We start from the raw sequence: 22,121 nt of genomic DNA, 5'->3' as shown, positions 1-22,121 counted from the left end.
GTCCGACATGTACTAAATGGACCGCGGCCGATTTAATCTACCACCTAGCAAGTGTGGTGTCTGGCGGTGACACCACATTCCTCCCCCGCAAATCGGCGAACGGTCGTGAGATAAGGCTTCCGCCCGCCGTGGGGAGGACCCCATGTTGACGTATGCGATGAGGTGGGGAGCCTAACAACAGGCGAGGCTGTGCCACCCGCACCCGGCCATTCGGTCCGAGGGGAGCTAGGAAACGCCTGAAAACCTAGTCCAGGGTGCTCGTCAACATGCGGTGTAAGCGCCCGTAAAGAAACAGGAGGGGCCGAAGGGTCGACCTCCATTGCGTCGGGGAAGCCGACGCGCGATGACGTCATGTGGTCCAGAGCGGGCGGGAGTTCCATGGCGGAGGACAGCTGGTCACGGGAAGCGATCGGCGGCGCGTGACCCTGGGAGGCGCCTGGCGGCTGCAGCGAAGCGTCGAATGCGGGCGGCGCCGGCCGGAGTACCGGCGGCTGCGGCGGCGGCGGCGGCGGCGGCTGCTGCGGCGGCGCGTCGCCATGGGGCAAAATGGAAGGCATCGTCGGTAACACCTGGGGATGAGGCGAGCCAGTAGATGGGTCCCCAGGGCGCTGACCGGACGGCACCGTCGCTGAAAGCAGACGGGGAGCGGCAGAACCCGTGCGACGACAGAGGCGCAGCTGATTGAGATGCCGACGCACCTCACCAGAGGCCCCCAAAACCAAATACATCGCGCGGCCGAGGCAGCGAAGAATGCGCCCTGCGAGCCAACGCCGTGAACCTCGATAGTTGCGATAAAATACAACGTCGCCTGGAGCAAAAGCAGGAGTCTGCCACTGCAAAGGAACCTGATGCGGCGGATGCAGCAAAGACATCAAGGTGCGATGAGGACGACCATGGAGCAACTCAGCCGGCGAGCGACCATCTCGGGGCTGAGAGCGATACGAAGACAAAAAGAGCAACAATGCGTCCTCCCGAGAATGCGACTCTTTCAATTTCAACATCTGTGACTTGAAAGTCCGGACCAATCGTTCAGCGGCACCGTTTGACTGAGGCGAAAACGGAGCGGATGTCAGATGTTGAATACCATTGGCCTGGCAGAATGACTGAAATTCTGCGGACATGAATTGTGGGCCATTGTCGGAAAGAATAGTCTGCGGAAGACCTTCAATGCAAAAGATAGCAGACAACGCTTGGATGGTGGCGGAGGACGTCGTGGAAGACATCCGGACAACAAAAGGAAAATTACTGAAGGCGTCGACCAGAACCAACCATCGAGCATTCCAGAAGGGACCAGCAAAATCAACGTGCAAGCGTTGCCAAGGGGAAGTGGCTTTCGGCCATGCAAAGACTTTCCGCGGCGGTGCGGATTGTTGTTCGGCACACGCCATGCAAGAAGAACACATATTCGTAATCGCAGCATCGATTCCGAACCAAGTACAGTGCTGACGAGCAAGTTGTTTCGTTCGCACTATACCCCAATGTCCTTGGTGAAGAAGCCGTAAAACAGAGGACTGTAACGAACGTGGGACCACGACTCGGGACTGATCATTATCAGAACGCAACAACAAAACACCACGTCGAACAAAAAGTCTCTCCCTGTGAGCAAAAAATGGGCGAACCAACGGATCCTCGATCCGAGACTTTGACAAAGGCCATTGCGTAGCAACAAAACGTAAAACGGTAGCAAGGACAGGGTCAGCAGCTGTGGCCGTAGCTACACGACGAAAATCAATCGGAAACGATTCGACCACGTCATCGGTTTCCGAATCAATGAACATGCAAGCAAGTTTGGAAGAATCGAATGCTTTATCCTCAGCAACAGGCAAACGGGACAACGCATCGGCGTTTCCGTGCTTAGCAGTGGACCGATACAAGATATCGTAGCGGTACTGCGAGAGGAAAATAGACCAGCGAGTGAATTTCTGCGCTGTACGCTGAGGTACAGGCTTGTTCGGATGAAAAAGCGATGTCAAAGGTTTGTGGTCTGGCTCTGAGCACTATGGGACTCAACTGCTGTGGTCATTAGTCCCCTAGAACTTAGAACTAGTTAAACCTAACTAACCTAAGGACAACACAAACATCCATGCCCGAGGCAGGATTCGAACCTGCGACCGTAGCGGTCTTGCGGTTCCAGACTGCAGCGCCTTTAACCGCACGGCCACTTCGGCCGGCGTTTGTGGTCTGTGATGATGGTAAAATGACGACCATACAAGAAATCATGGAACTTAGTAACACCAAACACGAGAGCCAAAGCTTCTTTCTCTATCTGCGAGTAATTTCTTTGCGCAGACGAGAGCAATTTGGACGCAAAGGCAATAGGGCGATGATGCGAGCCAACTTTGTGCGCAAGGACAGCACCGATCCCGAAATCCGATGCATCTACCATCAACAAAAGGGGTTTCTGGGGATCGAAAGGCGTGAGGCACGTATTAGAAAGCAACGCCGATTTCAACTGGCGAAAGGCGCGTTCGCATTCCGTCGTCCAGACGAACGGAACACCTTTACGGCGTAAGCGATGAAGCGGAGCTGAAAGGGAAGAGGCATTGCGCATATATTTGTGATAATAGTTAATTTTACCCAACACACTCTGTAGCTGTTTCACATTGCGAGGGGAAGGTAAATCTTGTATGGCACGGAGGTGCTCTGGACTCGGATGTATGCCTTGGGCATTGATGACATGGCCCAGGTATGGTAAGTCACGAGCAAAAAACACACATTTGTCCTTCCGCAAGCGAAGACCATTTTGTCGCAAGACCTGAAATAACGTTCGTAGGTTCGCAAGATGATCTTCTTCTGTCTGTCCGGAGATCACTATATCGTCCAGATAGTTTGCTGCAGTAGGGACCGACGCACAAATAGTTTGTAAATATTGCTGAAACAATGCAGGGGCGGATGCACACCCGAACGGCAGTCTTTTGAACCTGTACAATTCAAGATGCGTGTTAACCACCAATACGCGCTGGGATTCGTCGTCCACAGGTATTTGCAAGTACGCATCGGCTAGATTCAACTTCGAAAAATATTTTCCCGGGCACAGTTTAGCAATAAGATCTTCCGGGCGGGGCAAAGGAAAAGTAGCAGTCACTAGTTGTGGATTCACTGTGGCCTTGAAGTCCACGCAAAGTCTCAATTTTCCGGAAGGTTTTGGCAAAATTACTAAGGGTGAGGCCCAGAGAGAAGCTTGCACACGTTCAATTACACCCTGTGATTCTAGATCGTTTAATGTTCTTGCGACCTCATCACGCAATGCGTGGGGAACATTGCGCGCTCTGAAAAATTTCGGTTGAGCGTTGACTTTCAGTTCCAAATGTGCTTCATAGTTCTGAGCGCAACCTAAGCCCGGTGCAAAAATGTCTGCAAATTCTTCACACAGACGAGAAACACTGTCTGAAGGCACATTCTGATTCACTGATAGGACCTGATTTACTATAAACATGTTAAACAACTGAAATAAATCTAAACCAAACAAGTTCACTGCAGTAGAAGAACGAAGAACGTAAACTGACACAAGTTTTCTTTGTCCCTTGTATGTTGCGAGAAGGCTGCACTGTCCTAACACAGGGATATTCTGACCTGAATAACTATTTAACTTAACATTTGCAGCACGCAACGGAGGTTTGCCCAGTTGTTTGTACATGTCGTGATTGAGCAATGAAACTGCAGCTCCGGTATCGAGTTGGAATGGTATGACCTTGCCATTAAAGTCCAAATCTACAAAAAGTTTATTGTCCTGCTGACGACAAGAGCGACTGTCTCGTGCAATTTGAACTGATACAGATCACTTGCTAATTGACGTGATTTCCGGTGACGTCGACGCACACTTTTTGTGGGACGAACACAGTCACTGTTAGAGAAAGTGGCACTGGACGGAGGGGAATTAACTACATGAATGTCCACGGGCGAAGGTCCATGAGCCTGAGTGTCCTTGGTTCGATTCCGGCGCGAAGCAAAGGGCCTGGAATGATTGTGATTGTCTGATCTGAGCTTTCTCTGGCAAACACTTTGAACATGTCCTTTCCTATTGCAGAAAAAGCAAATAGCTTGGCGTGACGGGCAATGTTCACGCAAATGTCTAGTAGCACACCGCGGGCATGATTTCACTGCATTTGTGGGCTGGCGTGGCACACGTGGCTTAGAGCGCGGCGGCAGCGGCGTTTGTTTGCGCGATGGCAGTTGACCGGGCCGCGCAGCTCGCCCGGCAGGCCGGTTAATGTTACACACTGCTGGCGAAGTGTCAAAAGATTCCTGAGCACAGTCAAGTGTGTCTTGTCTATCCAAAATGTCTATCACTTGTTGAAGGGAGGGATTAACTAGTTTCAATATTTGCTTCCGTATGCGAACATCAGAAACGTTCTGTGCAATTGCATCACGTACCATTGTATCTGAATAAGAAAGGCCACAGTCACAGACAAAGGCACAGTCCCTAGTAAGTCCTTGCAATGTTGCTACCCACTCCCTATTAGTTTGACCGGCCGTATGTTTTGTACGAAAAAACGTATACCGTTTTGCAACCACATTAACTGTTTCTTTGAAATAGGCATCTAAAGCAGACAAAATTTCCTCGTAGGACAGAGTTGCTACGTCGCGTCGGGGAAACAATTTCACTATCACACGGTAGGTGGACACACCGACACAAGAAAGCAAAAACGGCTGCCGCTCATTACCTTGAATTCTGTAGGCGGCGAGGTGGAAGGCAAACTGGCGGGACCATTCCCGCCAAGTCTCGTGGTTCGGGTCGTAGTGCCTAAAAGGCGGTGCAACTGCGAGTTGTGGCTGCGGTAGCGGTGAAGCGGCTGCGGCCGCATCGGTTTGAATGGCACGTTGACCCTGGACGAGCTGTCCAAGGGCATCCAATAACGCCTGCGTCTGCTGATTCTGCAAGCGATAAAATTCGGACAGTACATCTGGCGAAGCCATGACACAAATAAATGTAAGCAATCAGAAAAAACCTCTTTAAATCGTCGCCATGTGATGTGTCGGCAGCTGGGCCAACACCTTGTAGATCGAGATGGCTGAAAATGCACGCTAGACTAACGCAGACGGGCGTGAAGTACTGGAACAGGCTACGTAATTAATGCTATGAAGAAAAGTACGTAGCTGGATTAATACTTATCTTTAATCAATCATTGTGGTACATCGCTCTTGACTATACACAGGAGACTTTAATTACAATCACTGTAAGGCTAATGGCGCCTTGCTAGTTCGTAGCCATTAACTTAGCTGAAGGCTATTCTGTCTCTCGGCTAATGAGAGAGAAAGGCTTCGTACATCTAGTCGCTAGCTAGGTCGTCCGTACAACTGGGGTGAGTGCTTGTTCGTATCACGAGATCTGCCTTGTGGTGGCGCTAGGTCTGCGATCACACAGTGGCGACACGCGGGTCCGACATGTACTAAATGGACCGCGGCCGATTTAATCTACCACCTAGCAAGTGTGGTGTCTGGCGGTGACACCACAGATTGTTCAATCTTTTTCTCATGGTAACCTCCCCCTTGGCAGTCCCCTCCTGGAGATCCGAATGGGGGACTATTCCGGAATCTTTTGCCAATGGAGAGATCATCATGACACTTCTTCAATTACAGGCCACATGTCCTGTGGATACACGTTACGTGTCTTTAATGCAGTGGTTTCCATTGCCTTCTGCATCCTCATGTCGTTGATCATTGCTGATTCTTCCGCCTTTAGAGGCAATTTCCCACCCCTAGGACAAGAGAGTGCCCTGAACCTCTATCCGCTCCTCCGCCCTCTTTGACAAGGCCGTTGGCAGAATGAGGCTGACTTCTTATGCCAGAAGTCTTCGGCCGCCAATGCTGATTATTTATCAAAATTTAGGCAGTGGCGGGGATCGAACCCGGGACCGAAGACGTTTTGATTATGAATCAAAGGCGCTACCCCTTTTTTTTTAGACACTACCCCTTTTTTAAATTTTTTTTATGTTGTTGTTGTCGTTGTGGTCTTCAGTCTTGAGACTGGTTTGATGCAGCTCTCCATGCTACTCTATCCTGTGCAAGCTTCTTCATCTCCCAGTACCTACTGCAACCTACATCCTTCTGAATCTGCTTAGTGTATTCATCTCTTGGTCACCCTCTACGATTTTTACCCTCCACGCTGCCCTCCAATGCTAAATTTGTGATCCCTTGATGCCTCAAAACATGCCCTACCAACCGATCCCTTCTTCTAGTCACGTTGTGCCACAAACTTCTCTTCTCCCCAATCCTATTCAATACCTCCTCATTAGTTACGTGATCTACCCACCCTATCTTCAGCATTCTTCTGTAGCACCACATTTCGAAAGCTTCTATTCTCTTCTTGTCCAAACTGGTTATCGTCCATGTTTCACTTCCATACACGGCTACACTCCATACAAATACTTTCAGAAACGACTTCCTGACACTTAAATCTATACTCGATGTTAACAAATTTCTCTTCTTGAGAAACGCTTTCCTTGCCATCGCCAGTCTACATTTTATATCCTCGCTACTTCGACCATCATCGATTATTTTACTCCCTAAATAGCAAAACTCCTTTACTACTTTAAGTATCTCATTTCCTAATCTAATTCCCTCAGCATCACCCGACTTAATTTGACTACATTCCGTTATCCTCGTTTTGCTTTTGTTGATGTTCATCTTATATCCTCCTTTCAAGACACTGTCCATTCTGTTCAATTGCTCTTCCAGGTCCTTTGCTGTCTCTGACAGAATTACAATGTCATCGGCGGACCTCAAAGTTTTTACTTCTTCTCCATGAATTTTAATACCTATTCCGAATTTTTCTTTTGTTTCCTTTACTGCTTGCTCAATATACAGATTGAATAACATCGGAGAGAGGCTACAACCCTGTCTCACTCCTTTCCCAACCACTGCTTCCCTTTCATGCCCCTCGACTCTTATAACTGCCATCTGGTTTCTGTACAAATTGTAAATAGCCTTTCGCTCCCTGTATTTTACCCCTGCCACCTTCAGAATTTGAAAGAGAGTATTCCAGTTAACATTGTCAAAAGCTTTCTCTAAGTCTACAAATGCTAGAAACGTAGGTTTGCCTTTCCGCAATCTTTCTTCTAAGATAAGTCGTAAGGTCAGTATTACCTCACGTGTTCCAACATTTCTACGGAATCCAATCTGATCTTCCCCGAGGTCGGCTTCTACCAGTTTTTCCATTCGTCTGTAAAGAATTCGCGTTAGTATTTTGCAGCTGTGACTTATTAAACTGATAGTTCGGTAATTTTCACAACTGTCAACACCTGCTTTCTTTTCGATTGGAATTATTATATTCTTCTTGAAGTCTGAGGGTATTTCGCCTGTCTCATACATCGTGCTCACCAGATGGTAGAGTTTTGTCATGACTTGCTCTCCCGAGGCCATCAGTAGTTCTAATGGAATGTTGTCTACTCCCCGGGCCTTGTTTCGACTCAGGTCTTTCAGTGCTCTGTCAAACTCTTCACGCAGTATCTTATCTCCCATTTCGTCTTCATCTACATCCTCTTCCATTTCCATAATATTATCCTCAAGTGCATCGCTCTTGTATTAACCCTCTATATACTCCTTCCACCTTTCTGCCTTCCCTTCTTTGCTTAGAACTGGGTTGCCATCTGAGCTCTTGATATTCATACAAGTGGTTCTCTTCTCTCCAAAGGTCTCTTTAATTTTCCTGTAGGCAGTATCTATCTTACCCCTAGTGAAACAAGCCTCTACATCCTTACATTTGTCCTCTAGCCATCCCTGCTTAGCCATTTTGCACTTCCTGTCGATATCATCTTTGAGACGTTTGTATTCCGTTTTGCCTGCTTCATTTACTGCATTTTTATATTTTCTCCTTTCATCAATTAAATTCAATATTTCTTCTGTTACTCAAGGATTTCTATTAGCCCTCGTCTTTTTACCTACTTGATCGTCTGCTGCCTTCACTACTTCATCCCTCAGAGCTACCCACTCTTCTTCTACTGTATTTATTTCCCCCATTCCTGTCTATTGTTCCCTTATGCTCTCCCTGAAACTCTCTACAACCTCTGGTTCTTTCAGTTTATCCAGGTCCCATCTCCTTAAATTCCCACCTTTTTGCAGTTTCTTCAGTTTCAATCTGCAGTTCATAACCAATAGATTGTGGTCAGAATCCACATCTGCCGCAGGAAATGTCTTACAATTTAAAACCTGGTTCCTAAATCTCTGTCTTACCATTATATAATCTATCTGATACCTTTTAGTATCTCCAGGATTCTTCCAGGTATACAACCTTCTTTTATGATTCTTGAACCAAGTGTTAGCTATGATTAAGTTATGCTCTGTGCAAAATTCTACAAGGCGCCTTCCTCTTTCATTCCTTCCCCCCAATCCATATTCACCTACTATGTTTCCTTCTCTCCCTTTTCCTACTGACGAATTCCAGTCACCCATGACTATTAAATTTTCGTCTCCCTTCACTACCTGAATAATTTCTTTTATCTCGTCATACATTTCATCTATTTCTTCATCATCTGCAGAGCTAGTTGGCATATAAACTTGTACTACTGTAGTAGGCATGGGCTTTGTGTCTATCTTGGCCACAATAATGCGTTCACTATGCTGTTTGTAGTAGCTAACCCGCACTCCTAATTTTTTTATTCATTATTAAACCTACTCCTGCATTACCCCTATTTGATTTTGTATTTATAACCGTGTAATCACCTGACCAAAAGTCTTGTTCCTACTGCCACCGAACTTCACTAGTTCCCACTATATCTAACTTTAACCTATCCATTTCCCTTTTTAAATTTTCTAACCTACCTGCCCGATTAAGGGATCTGACATTCCACGCTCCGATCCGTAGAACGCCAGTTTTCTTTCTCCTGATAATGACGTCCTCCTGAGTAGTCCCCGCCCGGAGATCCGAATGGGGGACTATTTTACCTCCGGAATATTTTACCCAAGAGGACGCCATCATCATTTAATCATACAGTAGAGCTGTAGAGTTTTATACAAAAACTAATAATAAAAAAAATTGCATGGTGCGGGATTCGATCCGGCGACCTTTTTTCATTTTTTGTTATTTTTTTGTTTTTTGTTTTTTGTTTAGGCGCTACCCCCTTTTGGGACCACTTTTTTCCCTTAAAAGGCCCCTTAGGAAAATGGAACTGAAAAAATAAATAAATAAAAAAAAGAAAAAAACCTAAGTGCCACCGCCACTTGTCATATGATTACATTTAGGGAGCGTGTACAAAGGAGAAGTCTAGTAACTAAGTGTTACAAGTAAGTGTTACAACAACAAAGGTGGCATAAAAGAGTAATCAAAAAATAAAAATATAAACCACTGATGTAATTCTAACTAAAAGGTTCTTCAATAATGTAACTGGTTCCACTTGGAGCCTCGCCATCGTTATCTGAAATCTCCAATAGCGCCTTTGAAGGGCATCTGCAAGGGAGGCATTCTACTTCGCTAGTGCCTCAAGGAAAACAGTATCCTTGCAGCAGCTTGTCTCTTCCTTTGGTCATGGCTGACAAGGCAGAACGTTGAGCCGTTAGTGTGATGCGGCACAGCACATTAACCACAGCCTGGCACTCCCCAGCTGAGTGGGGGGTTAACGAAAAAGCTGCGTAAATAATTTGCGAAGAGCGTACGGTATTTCGGTGTGCTTTCGAGGGCATTGTGAGCATTTTGTAGGAACCACCAGTAATCAAGCTGCTCTTTCTCTCCGTCGCTAAAGATGTAAGCGACGGTAAGTCCTTTGAACTATGTAAGCGCATGATATTTTGCAGCCGGAAAGTAAGTTTCATCGGGACAGAGTAGGGTCTGCGGGTCAATCATATCAGGTGTGACCCGGAGGTAACAAGCCAATATCTTCTGTGTTCGTCGCCAAACTCCGGACGATGATGTGCAAGTAAAACGATGTTCATCGGTGTCCAAAAGGTGACAGTCTGGGCAATAAGGGGGGTCTGCCAGTCCAATAGTGTGAAGTCGCTGGCGTGTGGCATATTTTTTGTTGGCGATCTGATACCACTTCGAACGCACCGTGGATGACAGAAAGTGGTGGTGTATCGTTTTCCACACTCTTGGCCAGTGAACCGTAGGGTACTTGTTTTCCACCACGTTATGGTGAACAGCCCGCAGAAGGTTGGTATAAAAATCTTTCGCCTTTGGTGGACGTGTGGCGGAGAGGTTCGAGCTGACATAGCTGTAATCAAGAATGAAGGTCGACACATGGGAGAGCTGTGGTGCAACGTGCGCAACCGACACCGGCGGGACGTTAGAGGCTGGCATCAGAACCTGTAGTAAACGACCCGTGAGAGAGGTATATTGACTTTTCCATCGTTTCCTCATGTTGCTCATGTAAAGGGCAGCTGCTCTCGCCCTGACGTTGACCAATCCCAGCCCTACTTTGTGCACTGGGAGGGTGTCGTATCGTACTTTAATGATATGACCTGCGGAAACGTAGTAACTGAAAGCCGCCTGAAGCCGGCGACCTATCTGCAGCGGTAGTGGGAGAACCTGTGCCACGTGGTTGAGTTTTGATGCTACGTAGAGGTTCAAGTATTCAACACGTTGTAGCTGATTCAAGTCCCGGAGCAGGTTCTGTCGCACCATTGCGCGTATGATCTGTAATAACCGTCGGTAGTTTGCTGCAGCTGTTTTACGTACATCTTTCTTGAACGTGATTCCCAAATATCGCAGATCAGAAACTGGTGGGAGGGGAGCGAGGGTTTCCGGTCCGAGACCACGCCCAATGTCCAACGCCGCCGACTTGTTGATAATCAGAAGACTGCCTGCGGCCTGTCCGTATCGCTCAATCCAGGTTAGTACGCTTTGAACCTCGTCATTGGAACGAACCAGCAGTAGCAGGTCGTCAGCGTATGTCCTATAGCGAAAGGTGACGTCCCGCAGCGTGATTCCAGATAGGCGGTGGTTAAGGCCCCCTAGGAGTGGCTCGAGTGCGATGGCATAAAGGTAGGTAGAAAGGGGACAACCCTGTCGTAGAGACCTCTTAATGGGTACTGGTCCTACCGTCCTTCCATTGACCTGGACGTGTGAGCTGGCTGCGGTCCAAAGACACCGTAGGGTGTCGATGAGGCCCGGGGGGAATCCCATACAGTCCATCACTCGTAGGAGGAAGTTGTGGTGCACTCTATCAAAGGCGCGGTTGAAATCGACGGAGACGATCGCCGCTCTCAGACGGCACGCAGAAGCGATCGCTATTAAGTCCCTAAAGTCACCGGTGGCCATGTGTATGTTGGCTTCTCCCCCCTGCAACGTCTGTTCTGGAGCAAGGATCATCAGCAAAGCCGTCTTAATACGGCTCGCCATAATCCTGGTGAAAATCTTGTAATCGGCGTTCAGCATTGTAAGCGGCCGATAGTCGTTAATCGATAGCCCTCCACCTGGCTTGTGTACTGGTATGAGGAGACCTTCTACAAACGCTGGCGGCGCAACACAGTCTGGAGACATAAGTTCGCGGAACATTATAACCCAGCGAGGCATCATGATGTCACGGAAAGTCCGGTAGAATTCGATGGGCAATCCATCAGGTCCAGGAGATTTATTGGCCGCACCTTTGTCCACGGCGTCTTCGACTTCTTCGAGTGAGATTTCCTCTGTTAGGGCATTCACGGTAGCCTCGTCGATAGTACGTGTTACCTGCTGTAACACTTCAGTAGCGGCCTCGTCATTGACGGTTCTTTCCTTGTAAAGATGACGAAAATGATCCTCCACCGCCTTTACTATGGTTGCTTGGGTCGTACATAAGCGACCGTCGTGTGCCCTGAGTTGTGTGATTAAATGTTGGCGTTGTCGGCGCTTAACCGCCACAACGTGGTGCATAGTGGGTTCCTCTGCAACCGTTCGGTCGTGCCGTCGCGAGCGGACTACTGCACCTTCTAGTCGACGCTTCGTCAATGTTAGTATGTGAGCCTTGATTCTGCTTTGGTCATGTTGTCTCTCCGGGGAAGGGGGTAAGGCGTCGAGGTCCCTGAGTGCCGCGTAGTAAAAATCGAGGGTCTGTCGATGCCACGCAGTCACGTCCTTGCCATATTGCATAAGTGTCCTACGGATTGCTGGTTTGGCACAGAGGAGCCACCACTCCAGGGTCGAGGTGTATCGTGGGTGGCGGCGTTCACAGTCAGTCCACGTTGCTGCAACTTGCCGACGGCAATCCAGGTCCTGGAGATGAGTTATGTTGAGCTTCCAAAAGCCATTGCTGCGCTAGACTTGTTGGAGGCGTAGGTGTATAGTGCAGATATAGGCACTGTGATCGGAATAGGCTTGAGGCCATAATTCGGCGTCCACCACACCTTGTGTGAGATCTTGTGACACATATATGCGGTCAAGTCGGCTGGCCGAATGACTGGTAAGATGAGTGTGGCCAGAGCGGTTACCGTGGACTTTTTCCCACGTGTCGCACAAGTGAAGTTCTTGGATCATCGCACCCAGTTCCGGACAAGGCATGTAATGTGGGATTTGGTCCTTGGGGTGAAGTACACAATTAAAATCGCCGGCGAAGACGCTGTGGTCGTATCGTCCAAGGAAAAGGGGAGCGACATCTGTGGAGTAGAATCTGGCGCGGTCGTGACGTCTTGTGGTACCCGACGGCGCGTAAACATTAATGAATCGCGTGTTGAGTGCCGTAAATGCTATTCCTCGCGCGGAGGGAAGAAACGTGACGTCGGTAACTTCAATACTTTCACACACTAATATTGCCACTCCGGTGTCTGCAGGGCTACCGGGCGTCACATGTGTGGCATAACCGTAAAAGTGCGGGAGTGCAGTCGTTTTCACTTCTTGTAGGAAAGCAAAGTCAACTCCCATGGCTCGTATGGTTTCTTTCAAAAGTTGGATCTTGACAGGAGAACTGATCATGTTGATATTCATTGTCGCTAGGCGGTAAGCCTGGCAACGCTTTGTTTGGGCGAGGTTATCCATGTTGAAGTTGGAGAGAAGCGAACATCGGAAGTGGTCACCCCCCGCCAAACGCGGTCCTCCTTGTGCTGCTTATGCTGCATGATCCGGCGGCGCCTCAGCTGGCCGCGGGTCGGGATCTTGTGTCTCGACGTCCTCGGCCCACGAAGCGGACGCGTATGTCTGTTCATGTTCCATAGCCTCGGAATGTTTGGTAGTAAGGGACCGGGCGACTTCGCTGCCTGCACTGATACCTTCCCGCTGCTCACTGTTTCTGTCAATGGGCTGATGTTCGAAAGCTGCATGTTTTTCTGACTGTTCTGCAAGGTTGGAGTCAGTGGAAACAGCCTCAGCTTCGCGGCTGGCTTCTGGAGTGGTCAGTTGTTCTTCCCCGGCCGAATGCGAACCGCTGTGTTCCGACACGGTCCGACGACGGCGCTTCCGGCGTTTCGGTGATCGCTGTTTCCGTACATGGCCTTCATTGTCAGAAGACGGCACTGACACACGCTCCGCCGGAACAAACGCTTCGGTCGGTACAATAAGGGAATCAATTGCCATCTTGCTGGCGTCAATGTCTGTCGCGTTCGGTAGCTCCAGAGTCGTAGTACTATTTTCCACCACTGGCCAGGTCGGCGGATCATCCAGGTTTTTGTCTGTGGAAAGTGATTCTTAGACCGCTGAAGCGGTCGGCCGTGTCTGTTGTGTGGAGAACGTCGTGAGCGCCGCCGCGTAAGTCACGGGTAGAATAGTCTTCGCCGCTGGTGGTGCAACGTCCTTCGGTGGGAGTTGTGTGATCCGACGCTGAAGGCACTCGGAACGAAGGTGTCCTTCTTTGCCGCATCCGGAACACGTCTTCGGCTGGCCGTCATAAATAACTATGGCCCGGCATCCTCCTATCTGTAGATAGGATGGCACGTGTCGTTGGAGATCTATGCGCACTTGGCGTACTCCATTGAGTACTGGATACGTCTTAAACTGGGTCCATTTTTCAGCCACGTGTTCGTGTACCGTGCCGTAGGGGCGGAACGCCGCTACAACTTCTGCCGCCGGGAGTTCAAATGGAAGTTCGAATATGCGGATAGTCCGCAGTCCCATTGCGGCATGGCCGACCTCGACGTTGCCAACATTGCCATCTGCGTGGCAGAAGCGGAGTTCTTGTTTCATCTCACGAAGCACCTTGTCGCATGTAGTTTCGTCTATGAGCTTTACATAGACCGTGCTACTGACGATCGAAAAGTGAATGCCGACAATGTCGGCAGCCGGGATCTTGGCTTCCTCTTTTAAAAAGCGTTCGACTTCGAGCGCCTTTGGTCGGGTAAAGTCGTTCCGAAATGTGAATTTCAAGGTTGATCTTCTGTATTGGTTTGCCATGGTCTTGTGGCGCTACGGCGTCACGTTAGTGTCGGCCGAAGAAAGTAAACAAGGCGCGCGGGCTCTCTCTGACAGCGGAGAGCACACACCGCACGTCTGCTTCGCTCGGCTCCGAGAGCCGCACTGACCCCTAGACCACGGGTTCCACATTATAGTGCTCTTCTAAGAGAAGTGACGATGTACTGACTTTCCGCCTAATGCGAACTCGCCACCATTTGACGGTGACGTTCACTTCCGTTCTGTTAACGTTCAGTGTGAGTCGACCTCTGGGTAAATTTTATTTCTTTTTCTCAAATGATATGAGCGCTGATTCTGCCCGAGTAACTGCAGATGTTATCCAACAATACATGTTTTGCTTATGGGCTTTATTATCCAAAGGACCTCTTCTTGGACGTAAATAAGTTGATTTAGGTTGCGGGAACACCACTTTCTGGACGACAGAAAGCATGTACTTATATCAATGTTTCCACTTGGGATCAATCCGTTACATGACAGCCTCAGGTCGCAACCATTCTGAGCGAGTACGTTGGTGCAGTGTTAAGACTTTGGACTCTCATTCGAAAAAAAGGCAAATAAACTCCTCGTTTGGTCATCTAGGCTTAGGTTTTCCATGGATTCACTAAAGCACTAAAAACAAATGCCAGGATGTTTCCTATTAAAAAACATTGGCGATTCTTCTCCTCTGCTCACCCCAATCTGAGCTTGTGATCCGACTGTAATCACCTCGTCGACGACGGGACGTTAAAACCTTTTTCGTTACCATTTGGTGCCTACTGTTAACACCTTAGGTGTACCTCTCTTACGGAAAGGTTGTCAGCTTTTGAAACAAGTAAAATAGGCTGAAGCCTCCGTTAGCTACGAGATTCCTTCATGGCCTCGGCGTCACTTTGTCTGGTCCGATTTCCAGTGTTGCGTCAAATATGTGCGGAAGTCTGAATCACATTTCCGTCTTCCGCAGGAACAGATAGAAGCGTTATTTCAACATGAGGTTTCATTGCGTAGCTTGTACGCTGGCAAATGGCGACACGGGTTAATTCACTCTCTCCCTCTCCACAAACACAAGTAATTAAATTGGCCGGTAGTGCACGTACAAAAGAAAATGATTTACACTTTAGGATGTTTTGACAAAGGTACTACTGATGATTAAGAATGTAACACAATGAAGGCGGCATGCAACGAACGTCAAATTATGGTGGAGAGAACTATAGGCTTCGGTACACGTATGATAAGCATTTCAGCGCAACCGCACGAAACAGATAAGAGTAACGACATTCTGTATATAAGGAAAGATTGTGCAGCATGTTTCTCAATCAGAAATAGCATTTGAATGCTGGTTCTTCGTGAGAAGATCGTCATAAATGTTTACGAACTGAAGTTAGAATTGCATTGATTGACTGTCACGTCGGTTCTTAGTTGAATATTTTATAGTATCAGTTGAAAACAGTCTTGGTTGCAATTCGAGTTTTTTTTTTTATTTATCAACTACGCGTTTCACCTTATTTAGGCTCTTCAGGCTGATCTTAATTTGGTATTTCTTAAAACGATCGTTTAGACAGTGTAGCTAAAGGGCATCGTCGAGTACATTAGGCCAACATAGCCTTCGTTACCCTCAGTAAATGCTTTCTAGATGGACGTGAGTGACTCCAAGACGTCCATCTAGAAAGTATTTACTGAGGTCAACGAAGGAGATGTTGGCCTGATGTACTCGATGATGCCCTTTAGCTACACTGTCTAAAGGATCGTCCTAAGAAATACTAAATTAAGATCAGCCTGAAGATGGTTCAAATGGGTCAAATGGCTCTGAGCACTATGGGACTCAACTGCTGTGGTCATAAGTGCCCTAGAACTTAGAACTACTTAAACCTAACTAACCTAAGGACATCACACACATCCATGCCCGAGGCAGGATTCGAACCTGCGACCGTAGCAGTCGCACGGTTCCGGACTGCGCGCCTAGAACCGCGAGACCACCGCGGCTGGCGTCAGCCTGAAGATGCCTAAACAAGGTGTAGTTGATAAATAAAAAAAACTAAAATTGCAACCAATACTGTTTTCAACGGATGCTATTAAATACTGGTTTGCTGATTCATGCCACAGATGGATTGGAAGAGAATATTTTATACGTTATGAATGAAACACATAACGCAGGCGTAATATTCTACAATATTCATTATTTATTTCACAAACCGGTTTTCATCTGTTACAGCATCATCAGGTACAAATATAAATATGTGGTCCAGTGAAATTTTGTTGGATCAAACATTTTAACTAGTGCTCAACAGAGTATCTCCATTTCCGGACATGAAAAATGTTAGCGTTAGGTTTAGGGATAAAACAAGAGGGATTATGTCAGTGTAAATGCGATATGAGATTATTTAACTAAAAATATGTGACATATTTACCAATGAAGTATATACAAATTACAACAGTTGTTCATAGAAGAAAATAAATTGGACAATACATTTTGGTGACATTTTCGAAAGGTATGGCTGAGCAAAACAGTATTGTCTTTACAGGCCTTAAATTACAAACTGGTAAGATATACTAGTGAGATTAAGCAGCTAAGTAAGGCAGCTGTGATTATAGAAAGTAATATTTTTTAACAAAACAAGAGTAATTATAGCAACTAGTTAAGTGTTTTTCGTTTCCTGTGTTTTCCTTGTTGTATGTTTCTAAAATTTCGTGTTTCCGTTGAAGAGGTGTAAGCTCGCATTTTGTAAGTGTAAAGTCGGGCAGTCTGTAAAGAAGTCATTGAGGCATCAGCGTCCACTGGTCACACCCCAGGATTGTACCAATCTGCTTTTCTAGTTACTTTTTCGGGTAGCCTTGCTAGGACGGCTAGGACGCGTGTATGCTTCGTGCGGGTGCAGGAGGAGCTGGCCACAGTTAGCGAGCTGCTGAACGCGCTTTTGCCCAGTCAGTCACCTCCAGTCTGCTGCCTCGGGGTGCAGCGGTGGTGAAGAATTTGGCGCATCGCTTGGCACACCTCAGTCGTCGCTTGTTTCGCCCGGGCTCTGCTGCCGAGGCACTTCCTAGTGTACTCGATGCGGTGGATCCGCCACAACAGTGAGTGACTGGTGGTAACGCGTTCGCATCGCTGATGTTACCAAGAAACGACACTGCTTTAACTACACTGAAGAGCTAAAGAAACTGGTACACCTGCCTAATATCGTATGGGACCCCCGCGAGCAAGCAGAAGTGCCGCAACACGATGTGGCACGGACTCGACTAATGTCTGAAGTAGTGCTGGAGGGAATTGACACCATGAATCCTGCAGGGATGTCCATAACAGTAATACGGCAGAAACGGCCTCTATCCTTATCGTTCATAGCTCCAAGAAGGACTGGAACTTTGACGTTGGCTGACTGTAAATCGCTTAATAATTCTACTAATACTGCTTCCTGATGGAGACACTTTCACTGGTGATAGAGTCAATGACAGTCGTAATTTACTTCCGTGGTACAACAAAGACACACGTACCTCTGTGGACACACATTTTCACGAGCTCTTCTGTGTAAACGACAAGTGTGATATGACAAACAATCATTTGACTGGTGGTGTTGCGTTTTAGGGGGCCCCATTATCAAGACTTTCTCGAAATGCGAGCTTCCAGCATTATTGGAAGACTTCCCTTTGGTTGCAGGGATGTTTATGTTATTCTTGCATGACGGGGCCCCTACAAATTCTAGTCTGCAGTTGACACCACGTCTTAAACTAACATCCCCCGGAAGATGGATTGATATAAATGGTCACGTTTCTTGGCTACCAACGTCCCCAGACAGTACTATTTTAGATTTTTTCCATTGGGGATAGTTGAAATAACAAGTAAATACAAGAGACGAGTTGATGTTTATGGTACACGCCTTAAATGAACGCCAAAGCGACCTCAAAGAAGATACACGTGGGTTTGTCACGACGATTCCGAAGTTCATTCAAATCGGAATGTATGAAAATCAAATTTTAGGTTAATCATTTGCCTTTGCTTAGCCTTTCTTGGGTTACATTCTAAGAGCTGTTTCTCAATAACCGATAAAAGTTGGACACATATTACACGGAATGATTCATGCATAGATACTAATCTTCCTACTTTATTACTCCTGAAGCTTCCTGTATTTTGCGCAGCAGAATGTCTGAAGCGGAAGTGTCGGAAAAGTGATACGGCTGTTACGATAACGCAACGCAAACCCTGTATTGCATGTTAGCGTAAAGCGTGTGAACCGATCAATCACTCAGTCGCACAGCTGTGGCTGTCATTGTCATATTACGCGCCTGGGTAACACGGGGCTGATATTACCCCGTTCCATGGCTAGCTGTCTATGACTGTTATTGCGATGCAAGTCTGTGCATGACTGTTAGCTAGCAAACGCGAGTGACTAAAAATCGGAAGTGATTGTGGTATTCTGTCGAAATTGGAAAGCCGACACATGACGTATATCACTCGTGTGGTGCGATCTTTGTCTTGGCCGACGAATTTGCGAAAGTCTTGTGAAGGATTCGATCGCAGCTAAATCTTTATGACAAGTCTACAACTATGATTGCCTCTCGTTTTCCTCGTAATTATTTAAGCTGTATTTGTGATAGGCAAGAAAAATCATACTTTTACTTGCAACAGTTCATCCTGTGGGGACGTAGAACCACTGGCATTATCCCCCTCCTCCCCCCCCCCCCCCCATAACGTCTCTGCCCGACCGCAGCAAGAACAATTGTATCTCTGTCAGATGAGTTCTCTGTAGTACGCGCTCTATGCTACACGCATTGTATATACGCTGCGAGAATGAATTTATAGTAAGTGACCGGAGTGATTATTTATCGTCGTAATTACCACGCCCTCTCCCCACTACCTACACGTCTTTCGTTTTTTAATCAGACTGAAGTCACAAGATGGAAGGAACTCATTATATGCACTTACATCTTCCAATATCTCCCACCACAGGACCACACCCTCGGAGTAGTGCTTGAAAACTGTTTATTCTAAATTTTCTTAGGTTTTCTACAGACGATCTGTTATTAATTGACATTTAATTATAACAAATCGCACACAGAGTGATAAATCTTCATTGCGCCTTTGCCTTAAATCGGCATACTGTCACAACAAGCAAGTTATGAAATAGAAACAGCCGAAATATAATGAACCCATACGTAGCGAGCTTTCCGATTTCAGTCGAGTACCACACGCACTTCCGAATTTTAGTGATTCGCGTAGCAGATAGCGGGAACGGCTAGCGCACCATCCAAGGCTCCAAACTGTCGCGTGATGTAAGGTTGTTTGGTGGCAAAATGTTTGCATCAGGTGGCGACGTTCGGATGAAACTAATGGGTAAAGAAAGAGGATTGAAAACATGGTCAAGGATATGGATAAGTACCATACTTCATTCGAAACAACGTTATAAGCACTTCAACACTCATTGTAACATACGAAATCTTTTCATAACACAGAAAACAGAACATGTATTTTTCCTTACGATATACACAGAATTCGAAACTCTTGCCAGAGTTTCATCAGTTATGTTTGTTGAAATTGCTGCGAGTTTTCACAGCATATTAGCACGGCTCTTCCCACTAATAAGAGCGATGTTTGCCTACGTCCACTGTAGAGCCATTCGCGGCAATGCCTAGAAAACAGCAAGTCATTTTTAAGGAAGAGAAATCTTCAGTCGTAAAAGTAACTCCGGGAGTGCCTCAAGGGAGTGTTATAGGACCATTTCTACTCACAGTATATGCCAACGACCTGGCAAATTACGCCGGTAGATCCGTGAGGCTGTCCGTGGTTGACACAGGACGACATGCACAGTATCGCCGTCGCCGCTTTGTGCAGGAATTGCCAGATGTAACGTATTGCGCATAAACAGTTGGAATTCCCCACTGTTGTGTGATTACGCGACTGCTGAACCATCACTGAAAGAAGTCACATCGCATAACTATCTGGGAGCAAATGTAAGGAAGGACTTAAAGTGCGAGAACCACAGAAAAATAATCGCACGAAAGGCAGATAAAATACAGATTCATTGGAAGAAAAATTACTGTGCAATATTTTAAAAACTGGGGATTATTTTTTTCTTAGAGTAGCTCTTAATTCCACGGACAGGTCTGCTGCCAAGCGTATATGCCAATTTCATCCACTTGAAAATTTTTCCAGCTGTGTGATATTGTGTGTGAATTCACGTAATATTTAACTAAAAAAATCCTACATAACGGATAACCTTTGATCTGTGGCTGAGAGAGAGAGAGAGGCTATCCGCTCTGTGGAGCACAGCGGTTCTCTCTGGACTTCGCAATTAAGCAATTAATTACTCTGGCGTTAGTTTTCAGATTGAGTAGACGTGTTTTGAGTAACTGTCCGAAGCTATTTTAGTGTATTGTTGAAAGTGAGCCACCTTGTACAATTTGGAATTCTAAAAGTTTGTCGTAATAAGTTAGATATGAGCGATAATTTTGGCTATATCTGAAATATATGTAGGAGAAGGCACCATTTTTTAATGTGAAATGGCAACTATGATTTTTTTTCAAGTGACAGAGCATATACGAGGTGTTCAAAAAGTCTCTCCGCAGTGCCATATGATTGTTAGCCGCGCGTGCCGTATGATTGTTCGCCTGCCTCGGTTACTTCCCTTCCAAGTGGACCCTCCCAACATTCCACTGTTTCGTTTATCTCAGCCAGCGTCAGTAGTATCGTTGGTGTGTGTCGTTACGTGTTGACGTGAACTTTTAAGTTTAGACCCTTTGTTCGTATGTATCGTTTTTGTCACTGTTAAAATGCTAACCATTGAAGAACGAGCGTTTTTAGTCGAACAAGTGTTCAAAGCTGGCGGTAAATACACAGTTTCAGTTCGTCAAACATTTAATTCAGTTTTCCCGGAGACAACACTCCCACATCGCGATACTGTGCAAAATTTGATTAACAAATTTCGGAGTACGTGGTTCAGTGACAGATGCACCGAGAAGTGGTCGTCCTAGTGTTTCGTCTGAGGATAAACTACTCGATATTTCCGATAAAATGTCCATGAGTCCGAACACGTCAGTAGGAAAACTCGGCCAGAAAATCGATGTTAGTGTCGGAACGGCCCACACAGTTGTAAGGAAAAAAATAACTTTTCCCATACAACATTACAGTCGTGCAAGAACTGAAAAATACTGATCATGGCAACAGACTGCATTATTGTCAATGGTTCAAAAATTTCGTTCAACAAAATGGAAGGGATACTCTTAATGAAACGTTTTTCACTGATGAGGCGTGGTTTCATTAATTCGGGTACATGAACTCGTAAAATTCTCGTATGTGGAGTACTGCAAATCCATTGTGTATTCATGAGGAACCACTTCATTCTGTGAAAATAGGAGTTTGGATTGCAATTTCTAGACGTCGGATTGTGGGTCCCATATTTGTCAACGAAACAATAAACGCACAACGATACTGCAGTGATCTTCTGTACCCATTCATAGGAGAACTTGAGTTAACTGAAATACTGAACGGTTATTTTCAACAAGATGGTGCAACCGCGCATGCGGCTCGCATTTCAATGTCACTGCTTGCTGATGTCTTTGGTGATCGCATAATTTCACAGGGACTTTGGCCTCCACGATCACCTGCCCTAACACCACCTAACTTTTTCTTCTGGGGTGCAGCGAAAGCAACTGTCTATAAAAACCGTCCAAAATCCATCGATGAATTGAAAACTGAGGCCGGCCGGTGTGGCCGTGCGGTTAAAGGCGCTTCAGTCTGGAACCGCGTGACCGCTACGGTCGCAGGTTCGAATCCTGCCTCGGGCATGGATGTGTGTGATGTCCTTAGGTTAGTTAGGTTTAATTAGTTCTAAGTTCTAGGCGACTGATGACCTCAGAAGTTAAGTCGCATAGTGCTCAGAGCCATTTGAACCATTTTTTTGAAAACTGC

Source organism: Schistocerca piceifrons, chromosome 5 (genome assembly GCF_021461385.2).
Source record: "Schistocerca piceifrons isolate TAMUIC-IGC-003096 chromosome 5, iqSchPice1.1, whole genome shotgun sequence".
Lineage (NCBI taxonomy): Eukaryota > Metazoa > Arthropoda > Insecta > Orthoptera > Acrididae > Schistocerca > Schistocerca piceifrons.
Note: the sequence above shows the minus strand (reverse complement) of the source record.